Source organism: Hypanus sabinus, chromosome 4 (genome assembly GCF_030144855.1).
Source record: "Hypanus sabinus isolate sHypSab1 chromosome 4, sHypSab1.hap1, whole genome shotgun sequence".
Lineage (NCBI taxonomy): Eukaryota > Metazoa > Chordata > Chondrichthyes > Myliobatiformes > Dasyatidae > Hypanus > Hypanus sabinus.
In genome coordinates, this window is record NC_082709.1 from 4,104,661 (window position 1) to 4,131,712 (window position 27,052).

Consider the following 27,052-nt stretch of genomic DNA (forward strand, 5'->3'; position numbering starts at 1 on the left):
CCCATGAAATTACAGGGAAATTTCTATATGTGTGGAGTCTTGGCTGATCGGCAAAAAGTGGGAATAAAAGGATCCTATTCTAGCTGGCTTCCAGTTACCTGTGGAGTTCCACAGGGGTTAGTGTTGGGACCGCTGCTTTCTACACTGTATGTCAATAGTGTGAACTATGGGATTAATGGATTTGTGCCGATGATACAAAGATAGGTGGAGGAGCAGCTAGTGTTGAGGAAACAGAGAGCCTGCAGAGAGACTTAGCTAGTTTAAGGGAATGGGCAAAGACGTGGCAAATGAAATACAATGTTGGAAAGTGTATAGTCATGCATTTGGGTGGAAGAAATAAACAGGCAGACTATCATTGAGATGGAGAGAGAATTCAAAATGCAGAGATGCAAAAGGACTTAGGAGTCCTTGTGCAGGAAACCCTAGAAGTTAACCTCCAGGTTGAGTCAATGGTGAAGAAGGTAAATGCAATGTTGACATTCATTCCAAGAGCTATAGAATATAAGAGCAGGAATGTGTTGTTGAGGCTCTGTAAGTCATTTGTGCTATGTTGGACTCCTTATTTTAGAAAGGATATACAGATATTGGAGAGGTTTTAGGGAAGATTCGTGAGAATGATTCCAGGAATGAAAGGGTTACTGTAAGAGGAACATCTGGCAGCTCTTGAACTGTATTCCCTGGAGTTCAGGAGAATGAGGGGGTCTCATAGAAACATTCATAGAACATATTAGATATGGCAAAGTTATTTCCCATGGTAAGCTTTAAGTTCCTCGGGGTGAATATCATAAATGACCTGACTTGGTCTAACCAAGCAGGGTCCACTGCCAAGAAGGCCCACCAGCACCTTTACTTCCTGAGAAAACTGAAGAAATTTGGCCTGTCTCCTAAAACCCTCACTAATTTTTATAGACGCATCGTTGAAAGCATTCGTCTAGGGTGCATCACAACCTGGTATGGAAGTTGTCCTGTCCAAGACCAGAAGAAGCTACAGAAGATCGTGAACACAGCCCAGCACATCACACAAACCAATCTTCCATCCTTGGACTCACTTTACATTGCACACTGTCGGAGCAGTGCTGCCAGTATAATCAAGGACAAGACCCACACAGCCAACACACATTTTGTCCCACTTCCCTCCGGGAGAAGGTTCAGGAGCATGAAGATTTGTACGGCCAGATTTGGAAACAGCTTCTTTCCAACTGTGATAAGACTGCTGAACAGATCCTGACCTGGATCTGGGCCGTACCTTCCAAATACCCAGACCTGACTTGCACTACCTTACTTTCCCTTTTCTATTTTCTAATTATGATTTGTAATTTAAATTTTTATTATATTTACTTCGATTTGTACTTCAGGGAGCATGAAGCGCAGAAACAAATATCATTGTGATGATTGTATGCTCTAGTATCAATTGTTTGGTGACAATAAAGTAAGTAAAATAAAGTAAAGCAAGTCTAGGACAACAGGACACAACTTCAGGATTGAAGGGTGTTCCTTTAGAACAGAGGTGCAAAGAAGTTACTTTAGTCAGAGGGTGGTAAATCTGTGGAATTTGTTGCCACAAGCAGCTGTGGAGGCGAAGTCATTGGGTGAATTTAAGGCAGAGATAGATAAGTTCTTGATTAGCCAGGGCATCGAAGGGTATGGGGAGAAGGCAGGGGAGTGGGGATGTCTGGAAGAATTGGATTAGCCCATGATTGAATGGCAGAGCAGACTCAGTGGGTCGAATGGTCTATTTCTGTTCCTATATCTTATAGTCTTTGGGGGGCGGGGCATGTTCCTGGGTGCATTTAGATTGGACTAGATCAACCATTCTCAGTGGGGGCCATATGGCCTCCTTGAGGGCCCTGGCATATTTGAAAGGGGCCACCAACTGAGAACTTTGAGAAGGGGAGTCCCAAGTGTTTATGGGGGCCCTGGTAACTGAACTGATCAAATACCGAAGCAGCAACCTTCATTGGAGTCAGTAGTTTCCCTCCTTTTTATAACATCTTTCCAACATACTGTTTGAATTTGGCACACCTGGTAAATGCCTTTCCCTTGATATAGTTGGTTGAGAGCGGATCCTGTAAGGTATTTTCTTGACAAAATCCAGGAACAGAATTGATACGGCAACAAGAGGTGACCTCTAACTATCATTGTCTAATTTGGAGCCCGACATCATGAAACTTGCAGAAAAGCACCAAGCTCAAGGATCGCATTAGGCCTGGTAGATGTTTAGTTTCATACAGTCTTTTTTAAAGTTTTGTCCAGTATGGCAGAACATTCAAGTTTTCTTGGTGTTCAATAATAAATGATTTTCTGTCTATTTGTTTGTGTTGTATCCCTGTTTGAACAGGGGCCCTGGAACCTGAGAAGAGCTCCTAAGGAGGTCATGGCCAAAAAATGGTTGAGAATCACAGGGCTAGACTAAAGATTGGGCTGGCATGAACTAGATGGACTTAAGGGCCTCTCTCTGTACTGCAGTTCTGGATTGCTCTATGATTCTATTTTTCTGCTTCAGGCATGCCAACCCAATCTCCATGAGTATTAAGAGCAGTCCGATTACTTGCCCCAACTGATTATTACCTGTCATTGCCAATTGTGAAGGATGTTTTCCTACAAAAACATGGCAGGTTTATCAGTAAAAGACCTGCATGCGTGTTAGGTGATGTGACTTTTATGGTTGGAGAGCTGGCATGTATAATTGGCGAGTGTGACTGTGAAGTTTATAGCATTAGCAAGTGTGGAAAGACAGGCTGTAGCAATGAATGAGATGATTGAGAGAGATATTTGTTCAATGAATGGTTAAGCTTGTCGCTGTTTACGATTCCTTAAGTGATATTGGTATTGTAATGCCCTGGTTAATATTTTTACTATTATGCTGTAGGTATTCTGCTTTTAGAATGTTTTGGTTTCATCTAAAAGATAAAGGGCTATAATGTTGAACTTTGTGTCAGCCAATCAGGCATCACACACAGAATGCTGGAGGAACTCAGCAGGCCAGGCAGCATCTATGGCAAAATGTACAGTTGACGTTTCAGGCTGAAACCCTTCGGCAGGATTGGAGAAAAAAATTTAAAAGGTGAGGGGGGGAGAGGGGAGAGAAACACTGGGTAATAGGTGCAACCTGGAAGAGAGGGATAAAGTAAACAGCTGGGAAGTTAATTGATGAAAGAGACAGAAGGCCATGGAAAAACTTAAAAGGGGGAGGAGCACCAGAGGGAAGCGACTGGTGAGCAAGGTCGAGGAGATAAGATGAAAGAGGGAAAAGGGGATGGGAATTGGTGAAGGCGGGTGTTGTGGGGGACATTACCAGAAGTTTGAGAGATTAATGCTCATGCCATCACCTTACTTTATTGCTTTACTTCATCCCTCCCCCTCCAGGTTTCATCTATTACTTGGTGGTTCTCGCTCCCCTCCCCCCAACCTTTTAAATCTACTCCTCAGCTTTTTTTCTCCAGTCCTGTTGAAGGGTTTCAGACAAAACGTCGACTGTACTCTTTTCCATTGATGCTGCCTGGCCTGCTGAGTTCCTTCAGCATTTCGTGTGTGTTGCTCAGATTTCCAGCATCTGCAGATTTTCTTCTGTTCGTGAAGTTCTAGGGAGAGCTGGGCAGAGTGAGATTTGTGATGGACAGTGGGTTCAATGAGTCTTTTTGGTGGGAACTAAGGAGGGACAGGAGGAAGGGTGACAGAGAATGTTGTGGAAAGGGCTGTCCCTGGTGCACAAGGAGGAAGGGCTAGTATTGCCGAGAGAGAACCTGTTTGTTCAAGATGGATTTTGAGTGACATTCAGCATTTTATTGTAATATTGTATGGAATAAGCTCTTCCAGCCTCCTAGCCTTGCTGATCAGTAACCCTAGCTAACCACAGGACAATTTACAATGACCAATTAACCAGTACAGCTTTGGGAGAAAACCCACATGATCATGTGGAGAATGTACAAATTCCTTATAGGCAGCTACAGGAATTGAACCCAGGTTGTTGGAATTGTGAAATGTTGTGCTAACCACTACGTTATCGTGCCACCCACAGTATATGGTGCATGCATTCATGCAGACCCTGGGTCCAGTGCATGAGTGAAATGTCAACTTCAAGATGAGCTTCAACCTTATCTGCACATTTGGACTGTGTTATTGTAATAGGCTCTTTTTTTTCTATTTCTTTTTCTTACTAATTGTTTGATAAAACAGAAATTTGTCAAAATACTTCCTTTATAACTTTATGCAGTGTATGATCTGATATTTCTTGCCAACTAAATATTGCGTATCGGAAGTATTTATCCAGCATTCACACATATCGAGGTTTCTTTCATCAGAACATCACAATGTTCCTGTTTGGTTGAACCCAGATCAATATTGACCCTAGAAGTATATTGCCTTCTCAGTGCTGAGTCCCGTGGCTGTTAGCAGAGCTGGCTAATGAGCAAAGTCTGCATACGGGCAGGGTGAGGGGTTTGCAGTATTATACATGAGTATGATGGAGAGCACTTAGTAAATGCACTTCTACACGCACACACAGAGACACACACACACATACACACGCACAGATGCGCGCGCGCACACACACACACACACACAAATCCACACACGTACGCACACAAACAGACATACACACACAGTCACACACACACACACGCACACATATTTTTCATTTTGCTGTCGATGAACTGAGTGTACACACCAATATCTTCCCATAATGAGTCCTATATCAAGCTGATGCCCTCATATTGGCTTTATGGTGCATTTCCCGCCATACACAGCGGAATATTCCATTTCCTTAGGAAAAGGGATGTATAAATTTGTATATGTTGCTTGCATACTGCATTTAAAGTGGACACTTCTACTTATTTAGTAATATGATTATAACTACATAGTGGAATGCATCATATTCTAATTCATGTATAGTCTTGTTAAATTTGTTGGTAATTAAAGATGATATCTCTTGGTGCCTAATAAATGGGGCTCAATGTTCTCCATGGGAGAAAGAGTTCATACTGGACCAGGCAGTATCCATGAGAAAAGAGTAGCCAACGTTTCGGGCTGAGACCCTTCTATTCTTTTCTCACGGATTCCGCCTGACCTGCTGAGTTCTTCCAGTGTTGTGTACGTATTCTTTGATCCACAGCATCTGCAGTTGTATTTTTGTGTTTTCATACTGGACCAAGTTTGAAGCTATTATTGTCTTTTCTGGTAGATAACTTTTTGTAAATATTTGAAGTTTTCTTTTCTCTTTGTTCTCAATGTTTTGTAAGATTTATTCTTGACATATCTGATAAACACCCTTGCACTAAAGTGCTATACAATTCCAGCCATTTTTCCTTTGGTCATAGCTCATGTATCTAACAATAGTAACAATAAATGCCTCTTTTGGGTGATCGTCCAATTATGGCTCTTCTGCTTGCTCCAGGTCATCCATTAAAATTAGGTGTTAGACTCCAGTTACAGTAAAGAATAGCAACTTGAAAGCATTGGAATGCACACTGCATTGGAATAGAGTTTGTATGTTCAATACAACATTATTTGAAGATTTTTTTTACTAAATATTCCTGGATTTTGTTCCTTCAGGTGTGATAGAATCAAAGGGACAAGAGGGACAAGTGTTGCATTGCTTGTCAGAGAAAATATTACAGCAGTGCTCTGGCAGGATAGATAAGAGGGATCATCTAGGGAGACTACTTGGATGAAATTGAGGAATGGGAAAGGTGTAGTAACACTTATATGGGTGTATTATAGACCACCTAATGGGGAGCAAGCAATTAATAGCATAAAAGATAGAGAGGGATAAAATTGGTCCCTTAGAGAATCAGAGTGGACAGCTATGTGTGGAGCCGAAAGAGATGGGGGAGATTTTGAACAATTTATTTTCTTTGGTATTCACTAAGGAGAAGGATTTTGAATTGTGTAAGGTAAGGGAAACAAGTAGGGAAGTTATGGAAACTATGACGATTAAAGAGGAGGAAGTACTGGTGCTTTTAAGGAATATAAAAATGGATAAATCTCTGGGTCCTGACAGGATTTTCCCTAGGACCTTGAGGGAAGTTAGTGTAGAAATAGCAGGGGCTCTGACAGAAATATTTCAAATATCATTAGAAAATGGGATGGTGCCGGAGGATTGGCCTATTGTTCATGTGGTTCCATTGTTTAAGAAATGTTCTAAGAGTAAACCTAGCAATTATAGGCCTGTCAGTTTGATGTCAGTGGTGGCTATATTAATGGAAAGTATTCTTAGAAATGGTATATATAATTATCTGTATAGACAGGGTCTGATTAGGAACAGTCAACATGGATTTGTGCCTGGAAGGTCATGTTTGACAAATCTTATTGAATTTTTTGAAGAGGTTACGAGGAAAGTTGACGAGGGTAAAGCAGTGGATGTTGTTTATATGGACTTCAGTAAGGCCTTTGACAAGGTTCCGCATGGAAGGTTAGTTAGGAAGGTTCAATCGTTAGGTATTAATATTGAAGTGCTAAAATAGAATCAACAGTGGCCGGATGGAAGATGCCAGAGAGTAGTGGTGGATAACTGTTTGTCAGGTTGGAGGCCGGTGACTAGTGGTGTGCCTCAGGGATCTGTACTAGGTCCAATGTTGTTTGTCATATATATTAATGATCTGGATATGGGGTGATAAATTGGATTAGTAAGTATGCAGATGATACTAAGGTAGGTGGAGTTGTGGAAAATAAAGTAGGTTTTCAAAGCTTGCAGAGAGATTTAGGCCAGTTAGAAGAGTGGGCTGAATGATGGCAGATGGAGATTAATGCTGATAAGTGTGCGGTGCTACATTTTTGTAGGAATAATCCAAATAGGACATGCATGGTAAATTGTAGGGCATTGAAGAATGCAATAGAACAGAGTGATCTAGGAATAATGGTGCATAGTTCCCTGAAGGTGGAATCTCATGTGGATAGGCTGGTAATGAAGGCTTTTGGTATGTTGGCCTTTCTAAATCAGAGCATTGAGTATAGGAGTTGGGATGTAATGTTGAAATTGTACAAGGCATTGGTAAGACCGAATTTGGAGTATTGTGTACAGTTCTGGTCACCGATTTATAGGAAAGATGTCAAGAAAATAGAGAGAGTACAGAGAAGATTTATTAGAATGTTACCTGGGTTTCAGCACCTCAGTTACAGAGAAAGGTTGAACAAGTTAGGTCTTTATTCTTTGGTGCTTAGAAGGTTGAGGGGGGACTTGATAGAGATATTTAAAATTATGAGGGGGATAGATCAAGTTGACATGGATAGGCTTTTTCCATTGAAAGTAGGGAAGATTCAAACAAGAGGACATGAGTTGAGATTTAGGGAGCAAAAGTTTAAGGGTAACATAAGGGGGGAATTTCTTTAGAGAGTGGTAGCTATGTGGAATGAGCTTCCAGTAGAAGTGGTAGAGGCAGGTTCGGTATTGTCATTTAAAACAAAGTTGGACAGGTATATGGACAGGAAAGGAGTGGAGGATTATGGGCTGAGTGCGGGTCAGTGGGACTAGATGAGAGTAAGCGTTTGGCATGGACTAGAAGGGCTGAGGTGGCCTGTTTCCATGCTGTAATTGTTATATGGTTATATGGTTAAGTATTGAGTATTTTATCTGGTACTATATGCAACTTCTTGGAAGGGGCAGTATCCTCACCTCTTCCTATTGTTCTGTGCTTGAGGGCCTTTCATTTTCACATTCCTGCTCCTATAGATGGTTCACATTTTCCCATAATGCTACACAGGAGAGTTTCAAAACAATACAATCTGATTTCTTCTGCGCCATTCCATGTCTTAATGAGCAAGTCTTATTTTCTGCTACCCAAAACCCCACCTGTTCTTGAAGTCACTTAATGCCTCTTTGATTTTCAGATTATTCAAAATAGCCTGAAAATCGAAGAAGAAAAACAGCATGGGATTTGTCCAGTTTCCGCCCAAATTCCAAAGATGTACGAGTTGTAGGTTAATTAGTCATTGTAAATTGTCTCATGATTAGGCAAGGGTTAAATCGAGGTTGGCTGGGCAGCGTTGGCTCAGAGAGCCTAAAGGGACTGTTCCCCACTGTATCTCAATAAATAAATAAAATCCTGAAGACAAGCCTCAGGCTCTCATGAATTTGACACCACCACCTTCTCCCACACACCCCAGCACCCATTGGTGACTAGGCACTATTTTTTCCTCAAAGATGACCATAATAGCAGTAGCTGGTTCGGATTTTGTTTGATCAAACCAGTTTGCACAGACGAACAGTGATGTACTAAGCAAGATATGGCGCTTCGCAAGGTTTATAGTGGGAATGCTGCCAAGCCTGTCGTTCTGCTCTGCCTTTGCTTCTGCTCGGTTTCAGAAGGAGCTGCTACCAGGCGGAATGATCATGTGGTGGATTCTCCAAAGCAGCTCTGAAACAAAGGATGACCTGAGACCTGGCCTCCCTGGTAGCAGGACATTAATCTCATTGTTTCCCAGCTTCCCAGCTGTGATATCATCTGCAGAATGAGAAATCAGCAACGCTTGTTCACTTGAGAACCTTTACCTTGCTGTCTGACGTTCATCAGCTTTCTGACAGCCAATGGAACAACTCTTCATCTTTGTAGCAGGGTGTCTGTTCACCAGCTGGTTTCACACATATCTATGTCAGTTGAAAAAAAATAGCTGTTGACTGATGATCCCATAAGCTCTATGCACTGTACTTGTAAGATGTGTGTTGAATTCACAGATGTTTTGTCATTTCTAGTGTTCATTTCATCTGCAATATGAACAGACTTTTTGACAGTGTACATCTAAAACATGTGATCTAGTCTAGTGCTGGAAAATGTAATCCTTAGCTTGGTGCAAGGTGATTCAGGATGTCTAAATATTTAACCTTATTCAACAGACAATGCAAGTTTGCATCTTGCTGCATTGAGTCAAACAGGCATGTACTAATCACAGGGCATAACCTCCTGTCCACTGAGATCTGGGGACATAGGCTCCACTCCAAATAATGAAATTGAGTCATTTACTTCAAAGGGAAAGAGCATCATACCTGCAACACTCCTAAAATGGGGCAGCTGCAAGCTGTAGTCAGTATTGGACCAGATACAACCTGGCAGAAAGGGCATGTCAATGTGAACTAAAAGCAAGAACAATATGAAGGTGATGTGGGAGATACAATTCTCAATGTAAGAAAGACCTTAACACACAGTATATCTGAGGGCCCCCTGCAAAACAGAATATGCTGTTCAGTGGTCTTTCCTGCTCCCCTTGTTCTGTTGATAATTATTGAGTCTGTTCATATGTTCGCAAGTAAGATCATTATTATTTGCACACGTGACCATTCTGTGAATTGTTCATTGCTCTTGGCTGTTTGTACGATTGTCTTGTAATTTGTTGGCTGTTATTATGTTGTCTGTTACGGTATTGTCCTCTGTTTTATGATTGGCACCGTACCATAATCAATTCTGGTTTGTTTCACAGACTGGCAATACAGTGATTCTGATTCTGAACCTATTGAGTTGATCTTGAAAGGGTTATCTCTTTCAGAAAATCTTCTGAATATGTATCACTTCACACAGTCACTGCTTGATCCTTCTCTTCCTTCCATTTCTGAGATGCTTTCCTCCTACTTTTGGTGCAACCTCTTTGCTGGAGTACTGCAGCCACAATACGCTTGCCTAGTGAGTTACCTGTGTTGAATCTCCTCAGATAAGCATGGGGCCTGTTCCCTCCAATGTGGATGGACAAGGGGCTGTGGTCGTTCCCTCTTTCCGCTATTGGCACTGCTCTCACCTGCATCTCCTCCATTTCCTGAATATCTGCACTAATCCCATCTTCCCACCAATGTAACAGTTGTCAGTGAATTGTTTTGTTTTGTTAGTCTTTTCTCTCACTGTGGAAAAGCAGAAACATCTCTCTGTCCCTTGTTGGTGAGATTGAGAGCCTGTAGCATGTCAAATAATTAGTTTTTGTTGGACTGCAGATCATGGTCTATTGCTGGCCTGGTGGATGGTAGTTTCTGCTGAAATATGGGGGAGGGGATGGGGAAGAGTCAGTGCTTTGCTGCTACTTCATTGGCGGTGGAGAGGGGGCTTTAGGGCTCTAACGTTTTACTGTCTATATTCTTTGGGGTTTCTTCTGTTTTTGATGATGACTGCAAAGAGCACCAATTTCAGGTTGTATACTATATCCATTCTCTGATATTAAATGGAAGCATGAACCTTGCCCCCTCTCCACTTTCCACAGGGATCACATCCTACGAGATTCCATTGGCCATTTGACCCTCCCCACTAATCTGCCTCCAGGCACTTATCCCTGCAAACGGCTAAATGCTATGCCTGTCTATTCACCTTCTCCAACACCTCCATTCAGTTCCCCAGACAGTCCTTCCAGGTGAGGTAACATTTTACCTGTGAATCTGCTGGGGTCCGTCTATTGTGACTGGTGCTCCCGATGTGGGACCCGCCGTAAATTGGGGACAGCTTCATTGAACACCTCTGCACCATCCTCCACAAGCAGATCTTCCTGGTGGTCAATCATTTTAATTCTGATCCCCATTCTTGTTCTGACATGCCATTTCCAGACCTCCTCTTGTGCCATGATGAGGCCATCTTCAGGATGGAGGACCAACACCTAATATTCCATCTGGCTAGCCTCCAGTCTAAATATCATCCAGTAAAAAAAATTTCCCTCTCCCTCCTTCACTTCGTCTGTTCCCCACTCTGACCTTCTGCCTCTCCTCATCTGCCTATCACATTCCCGAGTTAACTCCTGTAATCCACTCTCCTCTCCTATCAGATTCCTCCTTCCGCCTTTTATCTTTTTACCTACTTGGCTTTACTTACCACATCCTCCTTCCCCTCCCTCCACCTTTTTATTATGGCATTTTCCCCCTTCCTTTCTAGTACTGAAGAAGGGTCTTGGCTCAAGTCTCCTTACGGAACAGTGCTGGAGCTGAATTCTAACTCTGGAAAACCCTGAGTTGAAATGGCACCATGCTAACCACTGCACTAAGGTGCACCCATTTAAAAAATGTCTTCTGTGAAGTTTTCTTTTCTTTAAGTGGAATTGGCATTTAATATATGCTTTTAATATGATGATACCGTCAGCTTATCTTACCATTTGCATGTCTGAAAAATTTCCCAAGGAACTTCACATCAGGTGTCTGAAATAGCTCGCAACACATTTTCTCATTGATCAGAGGTAGTAGAATGGGAATTTGAGACTGTTACTGTTGAATGTTACTGTTTTAACATAAGCTATCAGTTCTGCATGGATTTGCTTGTTCTAAGGGGCAGAGAAAACATCTCACAACAATTGGCATATTAGACTCAAGCCAAAAGTTGGGGAAAAAAAAGCAATTGGAATGACAGTGTCAGTTGTGGCATAGTTAGTAGCTCTGATTCACCAGTACGACTTGATGACTTGAATTCAGCTTGAAATTACTAAGTAGTACTGAGATTCTGCCATGATGTTGCTTGTTTCACCATTCTGCTGAGATGTTAATCCAAGGCTCTGTGACTCTTCATTCAATAGTACTGTTTTAAAGAAAATCAGGTGTCCAGACTAATATTTATTTATTAATCAATATCACCATAACATATTATCTTCCATGACCATTTTGTTATTCATGGCAAGTTGCTAAAAAAAATTCTGCCATGCATCCTTTATCATACCAACTGCCTCATTCCAAAAATACTTCCTTGGTTGTAGAGTATTTTTGAATATTCTGTGAAAAGTACAATGTAAATCGATATTTTTGTTTAGTTGAACAGCTCTGCTTATTAGAGTGATGTTAGTGTTCATTACTATCCATACTGTTTGCTCCATCAGGACTGGGGAAATGAGACATATCATTTGTTGAAAGGCCTCGACAGAGTAGCTGTGGAGAGGATATTTCCTATGATGGGAGAGTCTAAGACCAGAGGACACAGCCTCAGGAAAGAGGGAAATCCATTTAGAATGGAGATGAGAAGGAATTTCTTTACCTTGAGAGTGGTATTCATTTCTAAAGGTGGCTGTGGAGGCCAAGTCATTGGGTATATTTAAGGCAGAAGTTGATAGCTTCTTGATTAGTCAGGGCATGAAGGGATACGGAAAAGGGGATGAGAGGGAAAGTTGATCGGCCATGATGAAAAGGCAGAGTGGACTGAATAGGCCAAATGGATTAATTCTGCTCCTATATCTTATGGCCTAAAAGGCTTATATCAATAATATGGTATAATTATGAACTACTATTCTATGCTGTTTGTGTGGCTGGGTGGAGATATGTCTCTACCAAAGAAGGCGCAAGATGCTCCTATCCTACACAGCCTGCAGATCACCTTTGGACAAGTTGTAGCACCTGCTTAGCACCCCTCCCTCTGTCCCAGCTGAACAGGGTGACGTGAAGCAATGGGAGCAGGTGGTGGATGGTCGTGTGAGCAGTTGGTGAATATCACAAGTCCTGGTATGTAACCACTGATGCGAGGTAGACAATCTCTGTAGGGTATTGATAATGGCTGAGGTCACCCATCTTGTCAAGACACTGCCGAGAAGAATATAATGTCAACAAATTCAGTAGAAAAAATTGTCAAGAACAATGGAAAGACCATGATTACACATGGCATATGACACAGCACTTAACAAGGATGATAATGTTCTCTGAATATGTTTTCTTAAAATGTCAGTGTTTAGGCAAATAGACATATGTAAATGTAGCATTGTAATTAGAAATGCTTGTTGCAATGAATGAGGCGAACCCAAACGCAGGACACAGGCCAAGATTGAGTTAGGATGCAGATGTGGGCGTGAGCATTGAACGGCAAACAAGAGGGAGTGCAGGAAAGCAGGAGGCAGGCAGAACTTATCTTGACACGGAGCGGAGAAAAGGAATTGGCAGACAAATCTTTTCTTAGCATGGAGAGATGGAGTTACACAGGTAAACCTCGGTACTGGAGCAAACTTGGAATCCTTATCTTGACTCGGAGAGACAGAGTTACACAGGTAAATCTCGATACTGAAGCAAAACTTAGAACACACAATCCTAAGTGGCTAGGAAACGTTAATTACCACACTGGCAAAACCAACAATCTGGCAACTAGTGGGTGCAAAGCCAGGGTTCTTATGCTGCAGATCTCGATGAAAAATGAGGTGTGTTGCTATCAAAGGAAATTTGGGGAAAATGAAGAATTAACGGCCAGAACCGTGGCACAATCAAAGGGAATTAGGAGAAAATGGGGAATTAGCGGTCAAGACCGTGACGACACTATATTTCAATGCACATATACAATTTTGAGATATTTAATGATGCAAAACTACCAATTCCTGTAATTATACATTCAATTCTGTTCCTTCATCTGCAATTGCTTTGAGAAGAGCAAGGCTTAAGTAATGATTAGTCACCAACAGTAACTACAATTTAATAATATGTATCAATGTGACACTTCATTTCCTTCACCAGTCACCCAGAGACCAAAATTACCAATTAGTGCTGAACTAAGAACTTTTCTGTGCTGCAGGTCTATGCTCACTGCAAATTGGTTTGAGACGATGTAGATTATATTAGATGTAGTTTTGATTTGGAAAGCAATATGAAACCCACAAGAGCACCCAGATTCCTTTTAGATATGCAACTTTGATGCTTCATATAGCATCTGCTTTGATTGAATTTGCCCAGTAACACATACGAGCATAGAACATTTATTTTTATTAGTATGCAAGGCCTTTCAGTACAGGGATATGCACTTCAGATTGAAAGTGCCATTCTATCTTGTTTAAATATTCTTGCATCTTAATAACCTCCATACAGCATATACAGTATGCTGTCATTGGGGTAGAGGAAGGCTGAACTGCCAAACAGAATCGCCATTCTCTACTGCCTACTAAAGGACTTTATTTTATATCTCCATGTTTGTTCATGCTTTGCTGCAAACAGGACTTCTCTTTGGTCAAGATGATCAGACTCAGATTTAGTATCACTGGCATACAGTGAAATACATGATAAATATAGAGAAAAAAACTAAGCTACATTATGTATATATATATATATATATATGTCTATAAAAGTAGTTAATTTAAAATTATTAGTGCAAAATAACTGAAATAAAGAAGTAGTGAAGTAGTGTTCATGGGTTCAATGTCCATTTAGAAATCAGATGGCAGAGGAGAAGAACCTTTTCCTGAATCACTGAATGTGTGCCTTCAGGCTTCTGCACCTCCTTCCTGACAGTAACAGTGCATGTCTTGGATGGGGAGGATCCATAATGATGGACATCGTGTTCCTAAGGCGCTTTTCCTTGATGTTGTCATGGATACTATGGAGGCTGGTTTCCATGATAGAGCAGACTAATTTTATAAGTTTCTTCAACTTATTTCGTTCTTGTACAATAGACCCCCTGCTCCCATACCAGACAGTGATGCAGCCTGTCAGAATGTTCTCTATGGAACTTTTGTAGAAGTTTTTAGGTGTTTATTTGACAAACCAATTCTCCTCAAACTCCAAATGTAATATAATCGTTGTCTTGTCTTCTTTGTTGCAGCATTAATATGTTGTGTGGGTTAGGTCCTCAGAGATATTGACACCCAGGAACTTAAAATTGCTCACTTTCTCCACTTCTTGAGTGCAAAAATGTTGCTGCAACATCACTCAACTAACTGGTATATCTTGCTCCCTTATGCCCTTTTGTCACCATCTGAAATTTTGCCAACAATAGTTGCATCACCAGCAAATTTATAGATGCAGACATCCCACCCTGCAGAAACTAATTTCAGGGAGGTAGCACCATCAATTTGCAGGAGACTCCCTGGAGAGGTGGGGTGTCTGCAATAGAGTAGCTCCTTAGCAGCTAGCCAGCTAATTCAAATAATGTTAGCTATGCTAATGAACAAATGACGCCTGTTAAACTCACCTCTCCCTCTCCCTCTCCCTCTCCCATTCCTGCTCCCCTGGATCCCCTGCTCCCTTGCTCTCGCTCTCCCAAAGATCAATTTCCAGGACATTGTATATCACTTGCAGGTGTCAGGGAGCCGCTATCAATTTGCGGGAGACTCCCAGAACTTCCGGAAGAGGTGGGATGTCTATAGATGGCATTTGAACTGTGCTTAGCCATGGGTATAGAGAGAGTAGAGCAGTGGGCTAAGCATACATCTCTGTGGAGCACCAGTGTTCATTGGCAGCAAGGTGGAGATGTTATTTCCAATCCGCGAAGATTGTGGTCTTCGGTTAGGAAGTTGCGGATCCAGTTGCAGAGGGAGGTACAGAGGCTCAGGTTGTGTAGCTTTTCAATCAGGTCTGTAGGAATGATGGTATTAAATGTTGAGTTATTGTCAATAAACAGCATCTGTCACAGGTACTAGTGTTGGTGCATATATGATGCAGGGGATTTTCCATTTGATGAGATGTCACACAAAATAATTTAAGGTCAATGCCCAATTAAATATTTAGATGATTCAAGGATATTCCCATTTGAAGCACAGGAAGCTGAATGCTGACATTACAGAAGTTTATAAAATCCCCAAGAGCATATATAAAGTGAATAGTCACGATCACTTTTACCACGGTGGGGGATTCTAAAACTAGGGACATGGGTTTAAGATGAGAGAGGAAAGGTTGAAGAGGGTCTGAGGGGCAGTATTGTCCCTGTAGGTATGTGGTACAAGCTGCCAGTGAAAATGTTAGATACAGATAAAACTACAACATTTAAAAGACATTTGAAGATGTACATGTAGGAAATATGGACCAGGCACTGTTTCTCAGGAGCTGTGTGGATGGCTCGCCATGGAGTAACTGAAATGCTCCCATGCAGCTAGAATTTTTCTTTGATGTCAACATTTGAAGTGCCATGCAGCTTTCAAGCTATGTAAGTATTTCCTGCTCAGAGCAATGTTTGGTCCATGCAGGTGTAAAAAAATTAGAGGGGACTTTGCAAACAAATGAGAGTTTGGTTGGCATGATGAACAGGTCAAGTTGCTTGCTTATAGAACCATAGAACACTACAGCACAGTACAGGTCTTTCAGCCCCCCATGTTGTGCTGACCCATATAATCCTTAAAAAAAAGTACTAAACCCACACTACCCCATAACCCTCCATTTTTCTTTCATCTGTGTGCCTGTCCAAGAGGCTCTTAAATACCCCTAATGTTTTAGCCTCCACCACCATCCCTGGCAAGTTATTCCAGGCACTCACAACCCTCTGTGTAAAAAACTTACCCCTGATGTCTCCCCTAAACTTCCCTCCCTTAATTTTGTACATATGCCCTCTGGTGTTTGCTATTGGTGCCCTGGGAAACAGGTACTGACTATCTACCCTATCTATGCCTCTCATAATCTTGTAGACCTCTATCAAGTCCCCTCTCATTCTTCTACGCTCCAAAGAGAAAAGTCCCAGCTCTGCTAACCTTGCTTCTTATGACTTGTTCTCCAAACCAGGCAACATCCTGGTAAATCTCCTCTGCACCCTCTCCATAGCTTCCACATCCTTCCTATAATGAGGTGTCCAGAATTGAACACAATACTCTAAGTGCGGTCTCACCAGAGATTTGTAGAGTTGCAACATGACCTCTCTACTCTTGATCTCAATCCCCCTGTTAATGAAGCCTAGCATCCCATAGGCCTTCTTAACTACCCTATCAGCCTGTGCAGCGACCTTGAGGAATGTATGGATTTGAACCCCAAGGTCCCTTTGTTCATCCACACTCTTAAGTTACTGACCATTAATCCTGTACTTCTGGTTTGTCCTTCCAAAATACATCACCTCACACTTATCCGGATTGAACTCCATCTCCCATTTTTCTGCCCAGCTCTGCAGCCTGTCTATATCCTCTTGTAACCTTCGACAACCTACAGCTCCATCCAAAACTCCTCCAATCTTTGTGTCATCCGCAAACTTACTCAACCATCTTTCCGCCTCTATCTGTTGTATAATTCTAATACTCTGTGATGCTGGAGCTCTGACAGGGGAACTCTGTGTCAAAAAGGACTGTAACAGGTTTATCTATGAGTACTAGGAGACTTTTGAGCAGTAGGATACACCCCAGGTAACTCAGAGAGGCGAGGGAAGAGCTTGCTGGGGCCCTGACCAATATCTTCCTGATCTCATGAGCCATAGACAAGGTCTCAGGGGACTGTTGATTAGCTAATGTTGTTCCACTATTCGAGAAGGGAACAGGGGGTAATCCTGGAAACTATAGACTGGTGAGTTGATAGCTCCAGGAAAGTGGCTACATGAGTTGATAGAATAGTTAGGAAGGCATAAGGCATGTTTGCCTTTATTAGTCGATGCATTGAGCTTAAAGGTCATCAAGTTATGTTGCAGCTTTATAAAACTCTTGTTGGGCTACATCTGGAGTATTGCGTACAGTTCTGGTTGCCTCATTATAGGAAGGATATCAAAGCTTTGGAGAGGATGCAGATGATGTTTACCAGGATGTTACCTGGTTCCTTGAGGCTGTTATAGCTGGGGGTGGTAATGGGAACAAGCTCCCACTACCTATTAAATGCTCCTAATGGCGTGTATCTCAAATAGTCTCTGACAATCAAGTCCTGCTCCCGGCTTTCATGTGTGGCTTAGCTGAGCGTGGCTGAGCAATTTCTACTGACGGGAGAAAGGGCAAAGGTGGGCTACTGGTGCCTTAAAAGCAGATGTTTTGGGCACATGTTAGATGTTTTGGGCACATGTTAGATGTTCTGGGCACATGTTAGATGTTTTGGGCACATATTAGATGTTCTGGGCACATGTTAGATGTTCTGAGCACATGTTAGATGTTTTGGGCACATGTTAGATGTTCTGGGCACATGTTAGATGTTCTGAGCACATGTTAGATGTTTTGGGCACATGTTAGATGTTTTGGGCACATGTTAGATGTTCTGAGCACATGTTAGATGTTCTGAGCACATGTTAGATGTTCTGAGCACATGAGGCTCATCAGCAGCTCATCTAGGAGAAGGAAAACTCTGATCTCAAACCTCCGCTGCCTTGCAGCTATACGCACTCTGGGGAAGGCTTCGGGAGGAAACCACGAGGGAAAAATCCAGAGCTGGAGTCCCTGAGCCAGTCCTACATTGAGTTTGATGCTGACTGGCAACTCCTGCGAAGCTGCTGGTATCAAACTGTATCGGTCTCTGCCATTCCTTTGGGTTCGTCAGATGCATGGAGAGGGGAAACTTTCTACATGGGCAACAACTTGCTCTCCATATTGTAAGTCTAGACAGCTAAGCTGCAATATCCATGGTCAACTCTGACCTCAGCTCAGCTGCCTGGATAAGAGGGCATGTGCAAGGCTGGATAAACTTGGGTCATTTTCACTGGAATGCTGGAGGCTAAGGGGAGAACTGATAGAGATTTATAAGATTATGAGAGGCATAGAGAGAGAGTAAAAAGAGAATACAACTTTTCCCGAAGGGTTGAAATGTCTAATAGCAGAGGGCATGCATTGAAGGTGAGAGGGTGTAGATTAAAAGGAGATATGAGAGACAAGTTTTTTTACCCCCCACAGAGAGTTGTCAGTGCCTGGAGTGCTGGTAGATGCAGAATATTAGATACTTTTAAGAGACATTTAGATGGGCAAATGTGTGTGAGAAAAATGGAAGGATACGGACATTGTGTAGGGAGAAGGGTTTAATTCTGCTACGTCAGTGGTATTGCAGCAATAACCCTGCACTCAATGTCAGCAAGACCAAAGAACCGATTGTGGGCTTTAGAAAGGATAGGAGTAAACACAAACCGATTCTCAAAGAGCAATCAGAAGCGGAGAGTGCGAGCGACTTCAAGATCCTGGGTGTCAATATCGTTGTGGATCTAACCGAGTGATGCAGTTATAAAGAAGGCAATATTTCATCAGGAGTTAGAAAAGATTTGGTTTGTCACCTGAAACACTCAAAAACTTCTGCATGGAGAGTATCCTGCCTGGCTACTGCACAGGATCAAAGTAAGTGCAGAAAGTTGTAAGATCAGTCACTCCACCATGGGTAATAGCCTTTGTAGTATCCAAGACTTCTTCAAGGAGCCGTGCCTCAGAAAGGTGGCATCTATTATTAAGGATCCCCACCAACTAGGACATGCCCTCTTCTCACTGTTACCACCAGGTAGGAGGTACAGAAGCCTGAAGGCACACACTCAGTGATTCAGGAACAGCTTCTTCCCCTCTGCCATCCGATTTCTGAATGGACATTGATACCATGAACACTATCTCACTACTTTTTATTTCTTTTTTTGTACTATTTACTTAATCAAACAATTTAATATACATATATACTTACTGTAATTCAGATTTTTTCTCTATATTCATCGTGTATTGTACTGCTGCTGTAAAGTTAACGAAGTTCACGACATGTGCCAGTGATTCTGATTCTGATTTTGTTAGTCGTTTGATTACTTATTTAATTGGTTCAGCACAACAGTGTGGGCCAAAGGGCCTGTTTCTGCTGTGCTGTACTGTTCTATACTCTGTGTTCACTGCATGGCAATCCTGCAAACAATGAGTTAAAATTCTTGTGACTGGGATACCCTGTTAACTTAATATGGAAAAATAAATTTAAACCAGAATTGAAAGCATCCCCCAAAAGCCACAAATAAATTGGTTTCATTCAGACAGGACCCACAAATAAACCAGTTTCGTTAAGACAGGACCCACAAATAAAGTGGATTCGTTAAGACAGGACCCACAAACCCAGGGTACCTCTAAGCATTGGACAGTTGATCTACTCTCATACCCTTTTTAAAGATACTTTTAAAATTATCTTGAAATTAAACTCAAACAGGGAAAAATATTTTCCTTGACTGGTATTAAAAATGACCAGTTGAGAGGAACTCAAAAGCACAAATTCACCTTCAAACTAAGTTTCAACAACTAGAAAACAAGACAAGACATGAAAAATAATTCTTCAATTGTGAAGTAATTAAGAGCACCTGCAGGCATGAGCTGCTACACAAATGCCAATCTCGTTTACTTCTTCCCTGAATCTTCAATAGGCACTAATTAAAATCAATTGTTTGCTCCACCATACTCCCATCTGCAGAAAAGGGTGATGTTGGTATTTTGGAAAATCCTGTTTTAATGATTAAATGCAATATTATAAAATGCCCGTATCCACTGAGCTATTGAAAAAAAAGCGAGAAGACAAATAGTAAGATTTTCATTGTCAGCTTCTTGGCTCTCCTCAGAGATTACAATTAAGTTGACTCAAAGGCACTTGTTCCCAGTTGTTTTTAATAATGAATCTGCCCTAATATTCCCCATGGTGGTGACATTACTTCTCGAAGAGGAAGGAGACAAAAGCTTTTGCTGTCACTGTGCATTAACTGAAGTGGAGGATAGTTTGAAGTACAGCAGAAATTATTCTGATGCAAAGGGAAATTACATCATATTTAAAGTAAGAACATGTTTCATTCATCAATGACAAGTTGTTTGCACTGGTAGAATTTACTGTGGCTTTTAAATGAAGAACTGTATTCTGCTGTAATTCTGAGATAAATAGCCATGTATGCTAGTTTGGCAAACAAGGTTAAATATGTTCAATCTGTACTTCTATCACCAGATCCCAAGTGATATCTTTAATAAGATAATGGCTTAAAATATTAATGCTTTTATAAACCTTTGTCATGTATATGAATAATATCTGTCATGAATATTCCATCATAAGAAAGCACAGCAGATCCTATATTTAACCTTTTCTGTTCCAAAAACCTTGCAACATTTCAAAGTTACAAAAAGTAATTTATTGTCAAGGTACATATGCAGTATACAACTCTGAGATTCATCTTCTCTAGATAGCCATGGAAGTCAGTTCAATAAGAAACACCAAGCACACCTCCCAGCACAAAAAAAGGATGGCTACACAATCACCAACCACCCCCGCACAAAACACAAGACCATTGACCCCCAAACTCCCTCCCCCACACAAAAAAACAAAATGCAACAAGAACATTGACCCCCCCACGCTCCCTCGCCTAAATGAAACTAATGGATATTAAAGAAATTTCAGTTTCATTCATAGAGATGAAGGGTTGATTTCTGATCAAAGGCACAATATCAAATCTTCAACAGTGTATACAACTCAAACAAAGTAAAAAGGCTCTTTGTAAACTGGAGAATTGAACACAGCAATAAATCAAACAAAATACTCTTAATGATTCCATTTAATGTTTGGCAGAAGCTCTTAGTATGTATGCAAGCAGATTCTGATGATGATAAATGGATACCCATTCATTCATGGCAATTGCGATCAGTTTCATTAGATTTAAACTGTAAGTGAGCTAAAAGTAATGAGACTAGAAGGTTAATAAGCTGAATGTGGTATTTTACAATGAGCTTGAGCAGACCTCTCTGAATTGCGTGTTAGTGGTTAATAATCAGTAATGTTATTTTGTCCTGGCATCTGCTGCAGTGACTGGGTTCGATCTATGATTATGAAGGGTATGTAAATGACAATATTTTTCTGCTTACTTTGCAATTGTCTGTCTTATCACCTTCCATGTTCTGTAAACCACTCTGTGCCACTAAGAAGTTCAGCAATGCAAGCTTGGAATACTGAACCCAATGAAGAGATGTAAAAATCTGAGCTGATTGTAGAAAACCGGAGTCGAGTTGTATACACATTCTCACTAATAATTACTTGTGATGCAACATTTTTTTTGGTACCTTTCTTTCAATCACTATGGAGGATTATTGAGAGAAACATTAACAAATTGAATTTAAATGTACAACTAGTGTAAATATCTGCTTAATTAGTCCAATGCAATGCGCTGAATGGCCTGATATCATGCTATACCTCTCTATGACACTATAACTGTATGACAAAGCGAAAGCAAGTTATTCACTGATCTTGCTTTGAGGGACTATCAGATCTACCATCTTTTCTGTATGTTGCTATTTGATACAATTTTCAAGCAGAAATTAATAATCAGATCTGGTTGTGGTTCACATGAGCAAATGAATACAAATGCCTTCACCTTTGCTCAGTGTTTCATACTTGTGATATATGCAACTGTAAGAGAATGATGCATTCATTAGTGACAGGCCATTATAACTTGGATGCCACTTTTAACTTTATCTTGAGAAAGAAAAGTGTGTAGTAAGTTGTAGCAAGGATGCCAAAATATATGTACAGAACTTACCTTCTTAGCTGTTAGTTACATTCATATCTTGAGTATGTGGCAGAATAACAAGTCACTTCACCTTAGATATGAGACCACATTGCTGGGCTCAGAGGGAATAACTATGGTTGAAGAGGGACAGACAAGCCCATTTTCTGTCCGACGCCATGCAACCGCACTCGGGTAACTGGCTCACAATCAAAATTACACATGGATGTCATGCGTCCATCCAAAAGGGATTAGTGATGATAATGCTAGATGCTAACAGGGAGATATTATGTTTCAGTAGTCAAGTGGAGGCAGACAGAAAGTATAACTGACATCTTTATGGGATGAAATTGGGAAGTCATGCCAGTTACTGCACGTTACTAAGTTCTGTCCACTAAAATGGACCCGCACTTTATCTATGGAGGGGGAGTGGGGAGAATGAGAGCTGCACAATCCATCATTTGCTGCTTGTTATGTTTTGTACTTTCAAAAACTAAGTGCAAGAAAATCAAGTGATAACGTGTGTATAAAAAAAAACACAAAATGCTGGCAGGACTCAGCAGGCCAGACAGCATCTATGGGAGGCGGTAATAACGACGTTTTGGGCCGAAACCAAAGGGGTTTGTGTTTTTTTATTTATTTCCAGCATCTGCAGATTCACTCGTGTTGCCTTTGATAATGTGTGTACTTTGTTCTACTCTATGTGAGGTGTGCTCATTTGATGTGCTGGTGTAATGGTGTATGCCAATCATGTACTTCCTGCATATAAGCCATAATGAATGATATAAACAAAAAATATGCCTCACTAAAAACATACTTCCAATATTACTCAAATATTAGTGAAATATTAAATACACCACAGTGCCCGAGAGTGAGAATCTCCCTATGGTGGTTGAGGTTGTTCTCCCTTCAACGTGTGTGCTCCTAACAATTGGCCTCACTTGTAACAAAAAGCAACTCATTACTCAGTTACATACTCAGTTGTAGCAGGAACAACTTACAAATGATACTAATGACTTGCAAGTTAAGTGTTACACATATATTCACTGGTGTCAGCTTGCTGGAGTGTAACCCTGCCACTTTAAATCTCATTTTCATTAATCCAGACAGTGTTCAATATTTTCCTAAGCCTAATTCACCCAAAATAGTAATTTTTGCACAACTGAACATTGTGATTATTGTGAATTCCATAAACTCTGAAATGCTAAAACACAGTTCATACCAAAAGAAAAATGACAATACTGCAAGAAAATATTCTTTGGGAGTCTCCATTTGGGATGGATGATAATTTTGTTGATATGGTCCCAGATTAATCCCTCTGCCTTCATGATGATTGCAGTAACCAACCAGGCAAAAACAAGAGAAGAACTTGGTCAGATACTCATTGATGCACCATCAATAACTCACACTGAGACGTAAGGCGAGATATCGGCTTTTATTGACTGGAAGAAGGAACCAGGAGTGAGTGTCCATCATGCTATGACCTGGAGACTGAGGCCGAGCGTCAGGCCTCAGATCGCCTTTATACAGGGGCCTGTGGGAGGAGCCACAGGAGCAGTCAGCAGGGGCGTGTCCCGACAGGCACATAGTTCACCACACTCATCTCTGTAGTTACCTCTAGTTTCCACGCTGCAGTGACACTAGGTAAATATGTGTTGCTTTGGGTTTCAGAAACACTTTTCACAAGACCATGAGACCATGTTGGAGCTTATTGCTCTATCTGTGAGTTGCTTATTGGGGGTTGGTCCAAGCCCCAGAGCATACCAATGTGACTGAACCCAATGTCTGGGTGATGATTTAGGTGCTGGACCAGATTAAAAAGGTCAGGATGCTGGGACTGGAGGTGAGGGTTTGGTTGGTTCAGCTAGCTACTCCACTCTGCGCTGAACTAGGAATCTGTGGAAGGCTCTCTGTGGCCTCCAGTTCAGAATGCTATTCACTTGTGTTTGCTGTTTACTTGTTTTTCTTTTCTCTGCACATTGGATATTTGATGGTCTTTTCTTAATGTGTTTTTTTTTCAGTTTCTTTGTTTCATGGCTGCCTGTTGGAAGATGAATCTCAGGGTTGTGTAATTGATGCACCATCAATAACTCTCTGAGACGTGAGGCGAGATATCGGCTTTTATTGACTGGAAGAAAGAACAAGCAGCAATTGACCACCATGCTACATCCTGGAGACTGAGGGCAGGGCTCAGGCCCCAATCGCCTTTATACCGGGGTCTGTGGGAGGAGCCACAGGAGCAGTCAGCAGGGGGCGGGGGGGTGTCCAGACAGGTATATGTAGTTCACCACAGTAATGTACACACATTTTGATAATAAATATCCTTGATTTTTGAACTTTCTTTCCAACTCTTTGTCCATTTCCTTTGATCTTTGATGTACCACAGTATTCCGCTTCCATTCCCACTCAGCTTCCTTTCCTGGCACATCCTGTTTGTCACCCTGCATCCTTCCTGAATTCATTAGTTGCCTTGGAACTCTCTTCTGCCACTCTCCTTTTCCTCTCTATTCTGGCCACCTCGCCTCTCTACTCTCCTACTGCCCGTTACGCCACTGGCTTTTAGGTCAGCAATGAATCTCTGGCTGTATTTAGAGCTTCCCTCATTGTGTCAGTTTTCACCACTGTCAGTCATGTTAGTCCTGGCGGGAGACTCAGGAAGACCGTCACTCTCAGATATGGAAGAATTTTTAGTTACTTTTTCCGTATCAATTTGGTTTAACCCCTCAGGGTTGTTAGCCTGGGCTGAACCCCCGAACATGGAGGACTGCTGCACGAGTCTTACTCTGGCTTTTACCCTTTGACCTTCATTGCATGGGTGACCCCTCCAAGAGCCAAAACATAAAACTCTGACCCCAACCAGCTTGGCTCAGTAGATCATTGAGGCACGGAAGCCTGCAAACCCCGTGACAAGGTTATGGTCCTCTTGGAAGCTCGCCACTCTCAGTCTGGATTAAAGTTTTGATCCTAAACACCAAAGATTTCTTTCCTCTCACTGATTCTGCTGGACGAATAATTCCTCCACCAGATTGTTTGTTGCTCCAGATTCTTCCGGCCTCTCCAGTCTCTCCCCCCTCTCCCATACATAATCAGGTCTGGTTTTGCTGAGATAACTGCATTTTTAAAATCAGAATTTGTGTGGTTAAAACCTATGCAGCTGTCTAAATTAGATTGACACTTGAGGACCATACTGAATAAATGCTGAGTTTTATTGAAGGTTCTCTCCTTTCAGTGAAGCCATACACTATAGTCCTGTGTGTCAGTTTCTGTAAGTCGACTCAACATCAAGGGTCCCATAGTACTAATGGTGCAGTGTTTGGATTCCTCATCAACATTCTCACCTTAATCAATACCACAAACTGCAGATCAATGGTCATTCATCTCTTCGCTCCTTCTGGGACTTGGCTGATGCAGGCACTCTCTTCAAATGTATCTCATTACACAATATTGTAAAGAGGCCATTCCACCTTTTTGTCCCACACTGAAAAACATGTTGAGATATTTTGATGTGATAAAGCACAATATAAATGCAAGCACAGCATAATACATCTAACCAATAGTTGTCTCTTGGGCATTAAACAATTTAGATTAATTTATTTCATTGCAGCATCTAGTTTGCACAGAGCCCGTAGAGTTTCAAAAGTCACAAATGTTAATCAAAAATAAAATCAATAATAGTAGAACAGCTATGCTGCCGTATGGAATCACTTTCTTAAACATGAATATTAATGAACATTCTGAAGTCTTTTTCACTGTCATATTATCAGGGACAGCATAACCTTTGGATATTTGTATGAACTTATTTTGGATTTCTTGACTTCTTGCAAGAAAAAATAGAACTCTCAAATATATACTCAGTAGCCACTTTATAGTGTACCTCCTGTACCTAATAAAGTGGCCACTGGTGTATGTTTGCGATCTACTGCTGCTGTAGCCCATCTACTTCGACGTTTGACATTTTGTACATTGAGGTGTGCTCTTCCAAACAGCACTGTTTTAACATGTGTTTATCTGAGTTACTGTCACCTTCCTGTCAGCTTGAACCAATCGGGGCATTTTTCTCTGACCTCTCCCATTAATAAGGCATTTTTGCCCACAGAACTGCTGTTCACAAGATGTGTTTTTGTTTTTCACACCATTCTCTGCAAACTCTAGAAACTGTTGTGTGTGAAAATTCCAAGAGATCGGCTACTTCTGAGATACTCAAACCACCCTGTCTGGCACTAACTATCATTCCATGGTCAAAGTCACTTGGATCACATTCTTCCCCATCCTGATGTTTGGTCCGAACAACTACTGAACCTCTTCATCATGCCTGCATGCTTTAATGCACGGAGTTGCTGCCTCATGACAGGCTGAGTAGATACTTGTTCTAATGAGCAGGTGTAAGGGAGCCACTGAGAGCATGCTGATGACAGTTAAACAGTTAAATTCTGAATCTGGAATGATATTCTTGACTCAACTGATAAGAATGAAGAATGTTATGTAGAATGTGGATCATTTCCAGTTTGAATATAGGGCTGGACTCCCCTCAGTGTAATATCATCCACAGGATCCTTACCATTGTGGTAGTGAAAATAGCTGAGTGAGTGACACCTCTACTTTAAGCATCTACCAGCTGGCTATATTTTAACTCACCCCTTTAAAAATATTGTAGCAAATTATGCATGACAATATATTTGCAGATGCTAGGACATTTGGAACAGAATTGATGGGCCAAATAGCCTAATCCTGCTCAGAAGTAGAATCAGGTTTAATATCACTGGCATATGTCATGAAATTTGTTAACTTTGCAGCAGCAGTACATGGCAATAAATAATTTAAAATATGTAAATTATGTTTAAAACAGTTAAATTAAGTAAATAGTGCAAAAAGAGAATAAAAAGTAGTGAGGTAATGTTCATGGGTTCGATATCCACTTTGAAATTGGATGGCAGAGGGGAAGAAACTGTTCCTGAAACATTGAGTCTGTGACTTCAGGCTGCTGTACCTCCTCCCTGGTGGTAGCAATGAGAAGAGGGCATGTCCTGGATGAATGGGGCTTCTTCATGATGGATGCCACCTTT